This window comes from Heterocephalus glaber, unplaced genomic scaffold (assembly GCF_053883595.1).
Source record: "Heterocephalus glaber isolate CG9 unplaced genomic scaffold, H.glaber_assembly_v1.0 deba00000347, whole genome shotgun sequence".
Lineage (NCBI taxonomy): Eukaryota > Metazoa > Chordata > Mammalia > Rodentia > Bathyergidae > Heterocephalus > Heterocephalus glaber.
The window spans coordinates 30,712,983-30,729,165 of NW_028258143.1; the positions used below are offsets into that span (position 1 = coordinate 30,712,983).

At 41.9% G+C, this 16,183-nt stretch overlaps 1 pseudogene; it reads left to right on the plus strand.

Moving 5' to 3' along the window:
• The first annotated feature begins 9,790 nt into the window (after positions 1–9,790).
• Positions 9,791–15,948, plus strand: LOC101716178 (epidermal growth factor receptor substrate 15-like; annotated as a pseudogene).
• Positions 15,949–16,183: the final 235 nt, after the last annotated feature.

The following is a 16,183-nucleotide window of genomic DNA, read 5'->3' on the forward strand; positions in this document are numbered from 1 at the left end:
CTGATCTTTATAATTTCCTCCCTTGTATGAGCTCTGGGGTTGTCCTGTTCTTCTTTTTCTAGAAGCTTGAGATTCAGCATCAGGTTCTTTAATTGGGCTCATTCTGTTTTCCTGATATGCATATTCACTGCTATGAATTTTCCTCATAAGACTGCTTTCATTGTGTCCCATAGATTCCGATATGTTGTATTGTCATTGTCATTTAATTGAAGGAACTGTCTGATTTCTTCTTTAATTTCCTCTGTGACCCATTGGTTATTCAGAAGTGTGTTCTTTAATTTTCATGTGTTTATGAAAAATTTTGAGTTTCTTTTGCTATGGATCTCCAATTTCATTGCACTATGGTCTGATAATATACAGGGGATAACTTCAATTCCTTTGCACTTACTTAAACATGTTCTATGTGTGAGTATGTGGTCTATTTTGGAGAATGACGCATGTGCAGCTGAGATGAATGTGTATTCTGATTTTGTGGGGTAGAACACTCTGTAAACATCTGTTAAGTTCATTTGTTCAAGAGTTTGATTCAGTTCTAGTATTTCATTACTTATTTTTAGTCTAGTTGATCTATCTATTTGTGACAGTGGGGTGTTGAGGTCCCCCACTACAATTGTATTAGTGCATATATGACTTTTCATGTCCGTTAGTATTTGTTTTATATAGTTGGGTGCATTAGTGTTTGGTGCATGGATATTTATGATTGTCATCTCTTCCTCTTGGATTGTTCCCTTTACAAGGATGTAGTGTCCTTCTTCATCTCTCTTAATCAGTTTTGGTTTGAAATTTACTTGATCTGCCAAGAAGATAGCTACTCCTGCTTTTTTTGGGATTCCTGTTACATGGAGTATTGTTTTCCACCCTTTAACTTTCAGTCTATGAGTTTCCTTTTGAATTAAGTGTGTTTCTTGTATGTAGCATATTGTTGGATTTTGCTTCTTGACCCATTCTGCCAGTCTATTTCTTTTGATTGGTGAATTGAGACCATTAATGTTGATGGTTATAACTGAAATGTATTGACTTGTCACTGCCATGACTTTTTCTTTTTGTTGGGTTCTCCCCCTTTCCATTTAATTTCTTGTCATGCCAGATGGGTTCATTTTGCTCTGCTTCCTGGGGTTGTGATTCTCAATGTCTGTTCCTAGGATATTGTATAAAATTCTTTGGAGTGCTGGTTTGGTATTCACAAAGTTCCTAAGGTGCTCTTTTTCATGAAAGTATCTTATTTCTCCATCCATTTTGAAAGATAGTTTTGCAGGGTACATCAATCTGGGTTGGAGGCTGTTTTCTTTTAGGGCTTGGAATATGTCACTCCAAGCTCTTCTTGCCTTGATGGTTTGTGTTGAGAAGTCTGCTGTGATTCTGATGGGCTTTCCTTTGTATGTGATTTGTTTCTTTTCTCTAGCTGCTCGTAGAACTTTGTTCGTCTTTTCAATTTGTGGAATCTTAACAATTATATGCGTATGTGTAGACTTTTTTTGATCAAGGCTATTTGGAGTCCTATATGCCTCACTTATCTGTATGTCAAGCTCTTTTCCCCTCCTTGGGAAGTTTTCTGCCATTATTTCTGTGAAGAGATTTTTTTATGTCATCTGCACTCTCTCCTGTTTCTTCATTGAGCCCAATCAGTCTTATGTTATTCTTTTTTGCATCATCTAGCAGCTCCTGGATTGATTTCTCATATTCCCTTATAATTTTGAAGCAATTTTTCTTTTCCTGGTCACTAATTGCAATCTTATTTTCTATATCTGAAATTCTGTCCTCACATTGGCTCATTCTGCTGTGTACACTTTCAGTGGAGTTTTTCATGTCCTGGAAATCTGTTTGCGTCTGTTTTATGGATTCCATTTATTTCCTATGTTGGGATTCCATTATGTTCCTGAGCTCCTCTCTAGATTTATTAATCATGTCTTGCACTAGGAGCACAATTTCTCCTGTTATCTGAGAAATTATTTCTGATTTCATTTTTTCCAGATCCCCTTTTGTTGCCAGTTTAATGGTTCCAGGTGATTGAATATCAGAGTGTTCCATCTCATTTCCCTTTGGAGTTGCTTTAGGTGATCTGGAAGTCTGGTTTTGAGACTTATTTGCATGTTTTCTCATTTTGACTGTGGCGGGGGGTGCTGTTGATGCCTGCACTGATTACCTCCTCTGAGCTGGGAGAGGTGGGACAGGGGCAGTAATAGCCTTAGGGAGGGTGGCCCAAAAGCTCTTTCCTGTGGGCTGGGGGCAGGGGGAAGGATGATGGCCCTGAAGCCCCTTCTTCTGGTCCAGTATCAGTCTGATTGCGGCTCAGAAGCCCCTACCTCTAGGCTGGGAGTGCTGGGAGGGATGTTGGCCCAGAATCCCTTTCCTCTGGCCCAGGATCGGCAGGACAGTAGGTGGCCCAAAAGCCCTTTCCTCTGGCCTGAGAGCAGTGGGAGGGATGGTGGCCAGGAAGCTCCTTCCTCTGGGCCAGGAGCAGCAGGACAGAAGGTGACCCTAAAGCTCTTTCCTCTGGGCTGGGAGCAGTGGGAGGGATGGTGGCTGGAAAGCCCCTTTCTCTGGACCAGGAGCAGTGGGATGGTGGCTCAGAAGCCCCTACCTCTGGGCCGGAAGCTCTGGGACTCCGTACTATGGTCTGGTGGTCCTATGTCCTCTGTGTCTTTGTAGTGTGGAACCAGGTGGCTGTACAGAGGAGTGGGGGGTGTCCAGTGGATTGTTGCCAGGGTGCAGGGTGATTCAGCATGTTCCTTGTGATTCGGGACCTCGTAGTGTGTCCTTAGACCTGGCTGTCTTCAGCTGGATGATTTGGCATGTTCTGCATGACTCCAGACCTTGGTAGGGCATGTGCAAACCTGCCTCTCTGCAGCACACTGATTTGGCATGTTCTGTGCAACTCACAACCTTGGTAGTGCATGCACAGACCTGCATCTCTGCAGGGGGCTGATTCGGTGTGTTCCGCATGACTCAGGACCTCGGTAGGACACGTGCAGACCTGCCAGTATGCAGCAGGCTGATTTGGCATGTTCTGTGCAACTTGGGACCTTGGTAGGGTGTGGCCATACCTGCCTGTCTTCAGAGCACTGATTTGGCATGTTCTGCCTGACTTGTGACCTCAGTAGGGTGTCTGCAGACCTGCCTGTCTGCAGTGGGCTGATTTGGCATGTTTCACGGGACTCAGGACCTTGGTAGGGCATGCACAATCCTGCTTGTCTGCAGCATGCTGAAGCAGCATGTTCTGCATGACTCGCGACCTTGGTAGGGCATGGGCAGACTTGCCTCTCTGCATGGGGCTGATTCGGCGTGTTCCACATGACTCAGGACCTCGGTAGAGTGTCTGCAGACCCGCCTGTCTGCAGCAGGCTGATTCGCTGTGTTCTGCATGACTCGGGACCTCAGTAGGGTGTGCCCAGACCTGCCTGTCTGCACAAGGCTGATTCGGCATGTTCTGTGGGACTTCGGACCTCGGTATGGCGTGCGCAGATCTGCCTGTCTGCAGCGGGCTGATTTGGGGTGTTCTGCGTGACTCGGGACCTCGGTAGGGTGTATGCACACCTGCCTGTCTCCGTTGTTTATTTCTAAGGAAGCTTGCTCTACTTAAGGCCAGATCCCTCTCTGTCTGTTAATTTCTATCTAATTTATTTGTCTATAGTACTGAGATAGGCACTATTAGACCAGGACTTGACTAGGATTACTTATTCTATGCACACCTCTAATCCCTTTTTGTTCCCCCTTTGTATAAGTTTCTGACAGTCCCTGGAAGGCAGATCTTGAACCTCTTTATCTGTGCTTCCCTGCATGGCCATGCTGATTAAAACCCTTTCTTGCACTTTACCACTGCCCATTTCATTGACTGGCATCATGAGATGGGTTGCTGGGCCAGCCTGATTTGTTGAACTCCCAGAGTGGGGAATTTTGTCCTAAAACTCTGACAATGGTGCCTGTGTTGGGCACCAGAAATAATGTCAATGGCATGGATGTGTGGCAAACTGTATGATCACCCACCTTCTCAGAGGAGGATGGTGAGGGTCTGGGAACTTCTAAGCTGCTCAGGGTCACTCTCAATCCTGTTTGGAGCCAAGATTTGCACCTAGGCTCTCTGACACCTGGAGTCCTGGGGGGCATAGCCATTTTTGGGAAATTCCTGCCAGCATCCAGCCTTCCCCTACAGCTTGGAGGCAGGTGTCTGGGAGGCTGAGTATGTCCAGGCAGGGCATGCAGAGATCCACCTTGCCAGCCTCTTCCTCTGTGGCCCAGCCACCTTGTTATATCTGTGAGGATAGTTTGTCCTTCCAATCTTTACGATGACCATTGAAGATGTCTGCATTGTGCCCCCACCTGCAGCTCCTCCCTCACCTTTGGAAGGTGATACCCACTCATCTACTTACTTCTCAGGGAAATGGAAGTCATCAGGGGGTTTCCTCAGCTTCCATCCACCAATATCTGCCTATACAAGTCTGCAGCACCTTTCTCTCCTCCTTGCTATTATTGGAGATTGTGCTGTTCCATGTCTGAGGCTGATGACCTCCAGGGCCCTGGACTCCTCCCCTTCTTTCTGCTTAGGGACCTCACCCAGACCCTGAACTCCTTCCTCCTTTATTCCCAGCCTTTCTCCTCCTTCTCCTCTGTCTCTCTTGTCTACTCAGACCAAACCAACCAAGCAAACAAGGGAACCAGCAGCAAAGTCTTGTTTGCAGGGCTGAGCTTCCCAAGTTCTTTCACCTCTGCACCATGCCCATTAGGCGGTGGCCTGAATCCCCTCCTTACCTGTTTTACCAGCTCCAGAGACATATTTGGGATCCCTTGAGGCATGCAAAATCAGTATACCTGAGACCAAGTGGGCCTTGGGACATGCCAAGAGTCCGAGCTCAGCATATGACAAATACTGTCCTTACTGCCTCCTTCCACCTGTCTGCCAGCAGTCAGTGCAGGCCTCACACCTGTAGTTGGCCATTGCAACCCTTCAGATGGGTTATCTACACATGCTCTGACATTGCCCAGACCATGCCTTTACAGGCCTCTGAGGTGCTCGCCTAGTTTATGACTGCCTGCGTGTTTCTCTGGGAGTCTGACTTCCTCTCCAGCTGTAGGCTCTGTGTGGGAAGTGTTTGCCATTGTGCCCCTGGGGCACAGCTCTTCTGAGACAAGAGAGTGTGTTTGCTGAAAGTTCCTGTAGACTTAAATTTTCTTAGTCTCTTCTTTCTCCTGCTCTTCCTCTCTTCTTCTTTCTCCTTTCCTCCTTTGCTCTTCTTTCTTTCTCTTTCTATCTCCTATCCTTAGGCTGTGAAAAAAAATCGCATGTATTGGTTTGGTGTTTCTTTATCTTCTACAAAGAGATGATAGTCTCTGTCCCAACTTCTTCCTGAAAGCATTGTCTTAAGAGCAGCAGCTTTCAAATTTCAGTGTGCATCATTGTGCATCAGTATGCATGACACAAATTGGTGGGCTCCACCCCAGGTTTCAGATTCAGTACGTCTGGGTTGGGGCCTGAGGAATTTGCATTTCTAATAGATTCCCAGATGATGCTGCAGGTCCAAGGACCACACTTTGAGAACTACTGTTTTAGAGGACAAGATCAAAGACTGGAAGGAAGAACTTCTTCAGTTCAGAGCAAATTTGTATTTGCACTGCTTCCCTGGTCCCCCTGGAGGCTTCCAAGGAGTTTCAGGTATAGAGCATCCACCTTTTGTATGGATAGGGCCCAAATTAGGTGTCTGTCAGCTTAATAGGAAAATCAAGAAGGTGCTGGAACAAATCATCAAATGATCAGTTTACAATTGCCTAGGAGAGCAGATGGTACTTTGTAGCAATCAATATGCCAATACAGAAAGTAAATTCTGAAAGAATGACTGACTTTCCTTTCTGGATCAGTATCTGCTCTTTTCCAGCAGGGAGGCAATGACTAGCTGAGAGCTAGTCCTGCTCTCCAAGGACTAGCTGCGCACCTCTGCTTCTGTTCTGCAAGCATTTTTGAGGCCCTCCCATATGTCAGCTACTATGTTGAGTGTGGAGGTCAGAGATGATTGGGCATTGCTGTAGTTTAAACCTGGAGGTCCTCTAAAGGCTCATTTTGAAGACTTGACTCTCAGCCTATGGCTCTACTGAGAGGTGATAGAAGCTTTAGAGGTTGAGCCCAGTAAAACGAAGGTAGGTCACTGGGTGTTTGGCCTGGAAAGGGACACTGGGACACTGGTCTCTTCCTTTGTTTGCCAGCTGCCATGAATGAGCAGCCTTCTCTGCTGTCATGTACTGGGCTGCCACCAGCCCAGAGCAACAGGGTCAAGTGACCATGGATTGAGACCTCTAAAACCTCTTTCTTCCTTCTAAGGAAGAAAGAACTTAGAATTTAGGACTCTTAGAACTTCCTTCTAAGTTACGTCAGGCATTTTGTCTCAACAGCAGAAAGCTGACTAATAAGGCCTTGAACAATCTTACTATTGGGAGAGACCAGCACATATGTTTCACATGACAGGTGTGAGAAGAATCACTGCTTCTATTGAAGCACCTGCATCTGGTCATGTAGAGGCCCAGCAAGGTGATGCCCTTGTCAATTTATAGGTGAGAAACTGAGTCTCAGAAAGGAAAATTGGGTGCCTACCAAGGCTCACATTTCTGGCAGGACAAAAGATAAAAGAATCACTATCCACAAGGAGTTTATGGTTTATTTAAAGGTATAAGAATCAAATACTTGCTACCTTTAATTTCACCTGAACAGATCAGTCTCTGGGTTCTCCCCAGCCTGACGTGAAGTTGAATCACTGTGAACAGGTCAATTAAACACTCAGCCCTTGCAGGCAGCAGAAATTGTGATAAGCACAGAGAAGAGGCTGCTATATAACATTCAGGAGGAGAGTTATCACTCAAAGTCTCCTGATTAATTTACTCACCTGTGAAGAGAAGTGTATAGCTGCCATCTAAATTGAAATGTCCAACTGAGATATTGGCAGAAACAATTGCAACCAATCCATTTTCTTGAGAGAAAATTAGCAGGGCTTCTGTTAGACACTATGAATGCATCAGTTAGTATAGTCCTATGAAGTGGAATAGAATATCATTTCTGAAGGAGACAAAAATGACCTCAAACATGTACATAGCACTCAGTAGAGGTCAAGCGCTATCCCAAATCTCCACATATATGAGCTCATTCAATCTCCACAGCAATCCCAGGAGAGGTGCAAAGTATTATTATTCCTATTTTTTATATTAAAAATTAAAAGAGTCTTGGGAGGTTAAAGGACTTCTCTGAGGTCACACAGCTTTCAAATGCGACTTAGAGAACTTGCCAAACTGGAGAACATTAAGAATAGAGGTTTCTCAAATTTGGTTCCTGAAGCATCCTCAGCACTGCCAGGATGTTCTGGCTCTTGGTGTCTTACTGAGACAGTTGAGGAGCACCCAGAAGGGTGGTCCTTTCAAACCTTGGACCATTCAAATGCTAGGAAAGGGCTCTACAGGGATCTATTTGAGTTGTGGTTTAGCACTTGGTCTCTAAAAGGTTCACCATCACTGCTCTAGCAGAGGTCCCAATAAAAGCCTTACCAGTGCTTGTCTTCTTCTGGGTGTGGTCTTTTTGTTTTATGTTTGAGACATAGTCTTGTTCTGTAGTCCATGACTGCCCTTGAGCTCACAGGAATCCTCCTGCCTCAGACCCTTGAGTACTGGGATTACAAGTGTGTGTCACCATGCTTGGCTACTGGATATGGTTGTGTTCTTTGTTTATTTTGGGATCCAAGAGCCTGGCTCTGTTAGCTTTACCAGTTCTTCAGATGACTTTGTTACAGGCTGAGGTATGAGAACGATTGGCTCAACATGTAGAGTCTAGAAAATAAGGTAAAGAGGAAGGCTGCTGTGTCATCTTCACCACATGCTCCCAGGAACATCCCTTGTTTGGCTTTGAAAATGGACTCTAACTCTCCCCTCAGGCAGAGGGAGAGCTAGTCCCACAATGGGCTTGCATAATGAGATACCAAGGAATAGATCTCTCCAGGGAAATAAGTAGTTTCCTTAATGTCCTGGCCTCAGGAGGGACATAGGTAGAGGGAGTTGAGGAAAAGGGTGGAAAGGGGATGGAACATGTGTAGAGAAACAGCACTGTCTGTTGGGATGATAGGGAGCATCTTCCTAGACCACTGGGCCTCCACCCCATGGTCCCCACCTACTGGTGTTCTTTGGAGTGCTCTGAGCAGCTCCTCAGCTGCCCAAGTGCTCCCGAACCCAGCCTCACTCTGTGATGGGAAGCACCGACAAGCTTCCCAGGTGTTCCAGCTTGTCTTCTATGGTGGTTCATTGTCTCCACCAAAACATACATTGAGCAAGAACTCCCTCACCAGATGCAGCCCTTTGACCTTGGACCTCCCAGCCTCCAGGGCCATGAGATGAAGGAACTTTCTTTCCTTATAAATTATCCATTTTATTTATTTGGTTATAGAAACAGAAAATGGACTAAGACATCTTCCTTTTTTTAGTCATGGTTGGCTTGACCACTTGGTCCAGGACTTTCTTTAAGAATTATCAAATGACACCACTTGACTCCCTTCTGGATGCTTCTTCCTCCTTGCTGTGCTTCCTAGGATGACCTCTTTCCTGTCCCTTTCTCCACCCCTCAGCCTCTGCCTCTGAGACTGACCAAATGGTCATCATGAATCTGGTAGGGTTTGTTTGTGGGGTGTCCTGTCCCAACTATCTCATCCTCATATCAAAAACCAAGTTTTCTTTCTGCTGAAATACATCAGAGGCTGCAAAGAGATTTGCACCATCTTCCCTAAAGAATTTGTGCTGTGAGTTCTTGAGTTGTGTGTATGAGGGTTAGGGTGTACATGATTGACTTACAGAGGGATAGTCCTGAGGAGCAGAAAGATCTGGATTCCCATCAGATCTATTAAGTAAAGTGCATTGTGCAAGAGTTTGTCCTGCTGTCTCAGGAATGTTCCAGTTACATGAGTCTTCACCTGGCTTGCTGCATGAATTTCTGCACTGCAGGCAGGATTCCTGTTTTTTGGCCATGGCCTGCTCTGCCCAGGCAAAGCTGAGGGAGAATATGTAAAAAACCTGAAATGTATCACCACATAGACAACTTCACTTCCTTATGTCAAAATGACTTTATAAGCTTTCTTTATTGCTACCTTTTTGCTAGGACATAACTAAATAATCTCATCAGTTCTGCTACATTTTCCAGTGGTTATCAAGCTACTCTACTTCTGACTTTGACAAGATTGACTTTACTTTGTGGAAATTCTTTGGGTACCTTAGGAATTGTAAGGATAAAGAACTTGTTTTTAGGCTGCCCTAAGAGGAAAATGTTATAAACTTTGACCATTAACTTTTAAAACTATTTACATGGATTGCAGTAAAATGAAAAGCTGTAACTTGTAGGTGCTATATATTTTGAATTTTGCATGTTTGAAGATATTTCACCCATTTTTCACACTACTAGTTTCATTGTTTGTTTTTCAATTCTATTTAAAAATTTTTAATTAATGCATAATTGTATACATTCATGGGATGTGATGTTTTGACACATGTATATATTATAGTATATATTACATGTATATATGTATATATACACATATATGTATATATATACACATATGTATGTATATGTTATATAATGATCAAATCATGATAATTAGCATATCCATCACCTTGAACATTTATCAATTCTTTGTTGTGATAACATTCAAAATCCTTTCTTCTAGTTATTTTAAAACACACATTCTGGCCAGCTCACCCATGCCTCACCTACAGCTGCTCCTTCTGCCTGCTCCACACCCTGAGTCCCAATCTACTGTTCTTCCTTCCCCTCTCATGCATGATGGAAACACCATGGCCACGGCAGCCCAGCTCTCCTTGACACAGTTATCAAGTGGGAATCCAGTATATGAAAAGTACTATGGACAGGTTGATACAGGCAACACTGAAATGTTGGCTTCAGATGCTGCTGCTTTCCTGAAAACATAAGGGCTTCCAGACTTGATACTTGGAAAGATTTGGGATTTAGCTGACAGATGGCAAAGGCATCCTGAATAAACAAGAATTCTTTGTTGCTTTGTGTCTTGTAGGATGTGCCCAGAATGGACTGGAGATTTCACTGAATAGCTTGAACCTGGCAGTTCCTCCACCAACATTTCATGATAGCAGTAGTCCTTTGCTAACGAGTGGAACTTCTGCAGCTGAGCTCCCATGGACTGTAAAATAGTCTGAAGATAAGGCCAGATATGATGCAAATTTTGATACTTAAGCCCAGTGAGTAGATTTTTATCTGGTGATCAAGTGAAACCAGGGTTGCTCAATTCTGAGTTACCTGTGGAAATTCTTACAAGAGTTTGGGAGTTGAGTGATATTGACCACTATGGAATGTTGGATAGAGATGAGTTTGCAGTTGCCATGTTTTTGGTTACTGTGCACTGGAGAAAGAAACTGTGCCTTGCCTCTGGCTTTGGGGCCACCATCTAAAAGAAAAATGGTCAGTATATCAGGCTATGTGCTTGATCCCCTCTTCAGCACCAGCCAAGGAATCTTACCACTCCTTGCCACCTGTAGGCATTTTACCTACCAAAGCACCATTAAGACAGTGGATTGTATCCCCTGCAGAAAAAACTAAATATGATGAAATCTTCCTGAAAACAGATAAAGATATGCATGGATTTGTGTCTGGACTGGAGGTCCATGAAATCTTCCTGAAAATAGGTTTACTTTTTCTACTTTACTAGTCTATATTTGGACATTATGTGACACAAAGGAATGTGGGAAGATTTCAAAGGATCAGTGTGCTCTGGCTTTTCACTTAATCAAAAGTTAATAAAAGTCACTGAACCTCCTCACATTCCTTTTTTCCCCCCATTATGTTTATTGGTACATTTTAGGTATAAAATACAGTTACATTCATCATTGGGATCTTGTACCATTACATGAGTATCTTGGTTCTTATTTTTTCCCCCTTCCCTTGCCCTCCCTTCACCCCCTCCACCCTTCCCTATTTGCAAAGGTTTCATTTTCAGTTTTTTCCTTTTCTCATATTTTTTCTTTTCCCTTTTTTCCTTTCCCCTACCCCTCCCACTTCCCCTGCTCCTTTAGACCTTTTCTTCCTGTTACACAATATCAATTATACATTTTTAAAATTACAATATCAAGATCTAGGAGACAATATCACAGATTTTACAGAATTTAAAAGGATATAGAAAGCATATTACAAAAATCGTTTTTGAAATAAATTTGACAACTTCTAAGAAGTACCTTGGAAGACAAATTAATGAATCTAACTCTGGAGGAAATATAAATTTGAATAGCACCTATTAAAGAAAGTATATTCCTAGCTTGAAAACCTACCTATATGACAACAGCTGGCTCATATACATTTTAACTGATAAATTACATCAAACAATTAAAGCAGAGAAAAGAAGGAACACTTCTCTCCTCATTTTAGGAAATCAACATTGTGCTAATCCTAAAACTGGAGAAAGATAACAGAAGAAAAAAGTATGAACATAGATAGAAATTTGTTTAACAAAAACTACTAGAAGTCAGATCTGGCAGAATGTAGAAAGTGGTTTTGTTATAGGAATGGCAGTGTTGGTTCAGCATTGGAATATCCACCCCCAAAAGTCATCATTTTAACAGAGGAAAGGAAAAAGCCATATGATCCTGTCACTAGTTGGAGAAAAGGTATTGGACTAAATTCTACAGCTGTTCATGGTAAAAGGTATCAGGAGACTAGAAGTAGAACAGAACCTTCTCAACAGATTAGAGACATGAACTCCATGCTTGCAGTGAGAATGCCTTATATGAATGGGGAAGATACAATGCTTTCTCCTTAAGGTGGGGAACAAGGGCAGATATGCTTACTCTTTATCTGTCCATTAAACTTTGAAACCTAGTCCCCACCAAAATAGTCTGGCAATAAATTGACACAATTAGGATAGGATTGGCAAGGTAGAAGCAAAATCTTTATATGTAGATGAAATGATCATCTTCTACAGAAAAAATACTAAGAAATCTCTAGGAGCTCCTAGAACTTGTATTGAATTTAGCAGGATTAGAAAACACAAGGTATATATGAAAATTCAGGTCTGTGTATGCTTGCTATAAATGAAGAATTGGATATAGAAATTTAAAAGTTATGTAGGAGTACAAAGGACCTAGAAAAGTTAAAAAAAAAACAGTGTTGGAAGGCGTTTAGTACCTAATTTTAAGACTTCTTCTAAAGCTACAGTAATCAAGGCAGCGTTAGTGTAAGGAAAGACATATAGATCATTTGAATAAAACAGAATTTAGAAATAGAACCACACATATATGGTCCACTGATGTTTGAAAGATTATTTAACATTAGTATTTTATAGAATATAAACTCAATTCAAGAGCTGAGGAAAAGACAGTGTTTTCAGCAAATGGCACTAGAACACCTGGTTTCCGTATTTAAAAAATTAACCTCAACCCTTTATTTCCATACATGAAAATAACTTGAAGGGATCTATGAACCTAAATATGAAAGCCTAAAAGTATAAAACTTTAAGAAGGAATTCAAAGGGAAAATGTTTATGAATTTAGGGTAGGCAAGAACTACCTAGGATACAAAAGACATGATGTACAAAAGAAAAAAATTGATAAATGAGATTCCATCAAAATTTAGAACTTTAAATGACATCTTTAAAATGAAAAGTAGTCCTTAAATAGACCATATTTACAATGCATATAACCTATGAGCAGAATATATAAAGAATTCTTAGAGCTCATTAATAGACAACCCAGTTAAAAAGTAGATGTAAGAAGATGATAAATAGCCAGTATAGCATAAGGAAAGGTGTGCAACTCTAGAATTGGAAAAATACTAGTCAGTACAATAACAAGGTTGAATTATACACTCATTAGGGAGATGAAGTTCAAAGTTTTAAAAGCCTTGTCATGACTTTTTCTTTTTGTTGGATTCTCCCTCTTTGCATTTAATTTGTCATGCCCAATGGATTCATTCTGCTGGGGTTCCTGGTGTTGTGATCCTCATTGTCTTTTCCTAGGATATTGTCTAAAATTTTGTGGAGTGCTGGTTTGGTATTCATGAAGTTCCTGAGGTGCTCTTTATCATGAAAATATCTTATTTCTCCATCAATTTTGAAAGAAAGTTTTGAAGGGTACATCAATCTGGGTTGGAGGCTGTTTTCCTTTAGGGCTTGAAATACATCACTCCAAGCTCTTCTTGCCTTGAGGGTTTGCATTGAGAAGTCTGCTGTGATTCTGATGGGCTTTCCTTTGTATGTGATTTGTTTCTTTTCTCTCACTGCTTGTAGAATTTTGTTCTTCTGTTGGATTTCTGGAATCCTAACTATTATATGCCTATGTGTAGATTTTTTTTTTGATCAAGGCTAGCTGGAGTCCTACATGCCTCACTTATCTGTATGTCAAGTTCTTTCCCCCCCTTAGGAAGTTTTCTGCCATCACTTCTGTGAACAGTTTTTTTATGTCATCTGCACTCTCTCCTCTTTCTTCATTGACTCCAATCAGTCTTATGTTATTCTTCTTTGCATCATCTAGCAGCTGCTGGATTGATTTCTCGTGTTCCTTTACAATTTTAAAACAGTTTTTCTTTTCCTGGTTACTAATTGCAATCTTTTCTTCTATATCTGAAATTCTATCCTCACATTGGTCATTCTGCTGTGCAGACTTTCGATGGAGTTTTTAATCTCCTGGAAATTTGTTTGCATCTGTTTTATGGATTCCATTTGTTTCCTATGTTGGGATTCCATCATGTTCCTCAGATCCTCTATTTTGTTTTATCTGTGTCCTCTCTGAATTTATTAATCATGTCTTGCACCATGAGCACAATCTTTGCTCTTATCTGAGTAATTATTTCTGATTTGATTTTTCCCAGATCCTCTTTTGTTGCCAGTTCAGAGAGTTCAGGTGGTTGAGTATCAGATTGTTCCATCTCGTTTCCATTTGGGATTGGTGCAGGTGATCCAGAAGTCTTTTTTTGAGGCTTGTTTACGTGTCTTCTCATTTCCACGGGGTGGGGTGGGGGTTGTTTCTGGCACCTGCGTGGCTCACCTTCTCTATGCTAGGAGCTTGGGATGGTGGTGGGGGAGCTTCTTTCTGGGCGCTTCAAACGAGGTCACAAGTCACGAGAAACATGAAAAATCAGCCTGCTGTAGACAGGCAGGTCTGCGGATGCCCTACCAAGGTACAGAGTCGCACGGGTCTCCTCACATTCTTATTACTGAGATGATTCCACCATCAGACAGGATGACTTTATAAAAGAACATCATAGGATCAAGTCCTGTTGCAGATTTCTCTACTATCAAGGAACGAGATACCCTTAATAATGAAATAGTTGACTTGCAGAGGGAAAAGAATAATGTGGAACAGGAGCTTAAGGAGAAAGAAAATACTATTAAACAGTGGATAAGTGAGGTTCAGGATCTTCAAGATAAAGTTCAAAGGGAAAATGTTAATCTGCAAAAACTACAGGCTCAGAAGCAAGTACAGGAACTCCTCAATAAACTGAATGAGCAGAAAGCCCAGCAAAAGGAGCAACTCAAAGAAGTCAGAAAGAAATGTGCTGAGGAGCCCCAGTTGATCTCATCTTTGAAAGCTGAAATATCTAGCCAAGAATCACTGATCTCTACTTATGGGGAAGAACTGGCCAAAGCTAGAGAAGAGCTGAGCTGCCTACAACAAGAAACAGTAGAATTTGAGGTGAGTGTGGAATCAGGAAAGGCTGAACTGGAACCTCTTCAACAGCACCTGCAAGATTCACAGCAGGAAATCAGTTCAATGCAAATGAGACTGATGGAAATGAAAGATCTGGAAAATCATAATAATCAATTAAACTGGTACAGTAGACCACACAGTGTTCTTGTAAATGGTGCAATAGATTATTGTAGCCTCAGCATCAGCAGCAGTGAAGCAGCCAACTTCAATGAACCTGCTTAAGGCCAGAGAAACCTAGAGTCTGAACTCATACACCAGGAGTCTCCAGCAAGAAGTAGTCCTGAAATACCACCTTCTGATGTGAATGATGAAAATAAAGTGGTGACTGCAGCTGTTTATGAAAAAGATTGTCCTGAAGTTGACAATGAAAGACATTCAAAAGAGGAACATCCATTTAATGTAGAATCAAGTTCACTGACAGATCCAGTTGCAGATACAAACTTGGATTTTTTTCCAGTCCAATTCTTTTGTTGGCAGTGATTCTTTCAAGGACAATCCTTTTGGGAAAATTGATCTATTTGGTGGTGATCCTTTTGCCTCTGGTGTAACAGTTGTTATTGCAGCAAGTGATTCAGCTTCTGTTTTTGGAAATGAATCATCTGGAGATGGATTTGCTGACTTTAGCATATTGTCAAAGGTCAACAATGAAGATCCTTTTAGTTCAACTACATCGAGCTCTATTAGCAGTGTGGTCATTCCAAAAAATGCATTTGAGGAAACATCTGTCAAGAATGAGGATGTACCCCCAGCACTGCCACCAAAGACTGGAACTCCAACAAGACCCTGACCACCACCACCTGGGAAAAGACCCATCAACAAATTGGATTCTTCTGATCCTTTTAAAGTGAATGATCCATTTCAGCCTTTCCCATGCAGTGATACTCCTAAAGTAAAAGATCCTGTTCTGTGATCCATTCACTTCTTCTACTTCTACTACTGCCAATAAAGAGGCTGACCCAAGCAATCTTTTTTGTACCAGGGATTGAACTTAGGACCTTGCACTTGTGCGGCAGGTGCGCAGTGCTTCTGAGCTAAATCCCAACTGACCCAAGCAATTTTGCTAACTTCAGTGTTTATCCTTCTGAAGAAGATATGATTGAATGGACCTAGAGGGAGAGTGAATGGAAGAGCAGAGGCTTGCCCAACTGAACCAGCAAGAACAAGGAGACTTAGAACGAGCTGTTGCACTTAGCAAATCTGAGATATCAGAAGCATGAAGAATTCTCTTGTCCTTTGTCAACAATACAATATTCTTCTTCCTGAATATTGAAGCTATTTATATGTGTATCAAAACTACCTATGAGCATGGAAATACAAAGGATTTAAGATTCCTGTAAATGTGACAAAGTCTAGATTTTTTTAAAAAAAAATTCTCTTTCACATTTGTCTCATTTTTTTTTCTTGAAAAGCAGTAAATCACATGAGATAGCTTCACAGGCTCCTGTCTGGTGTGAATTTACTGTGAGCTTCTGCCTGCCTCTGCTATTTCACTGTACAACTGGAGCAC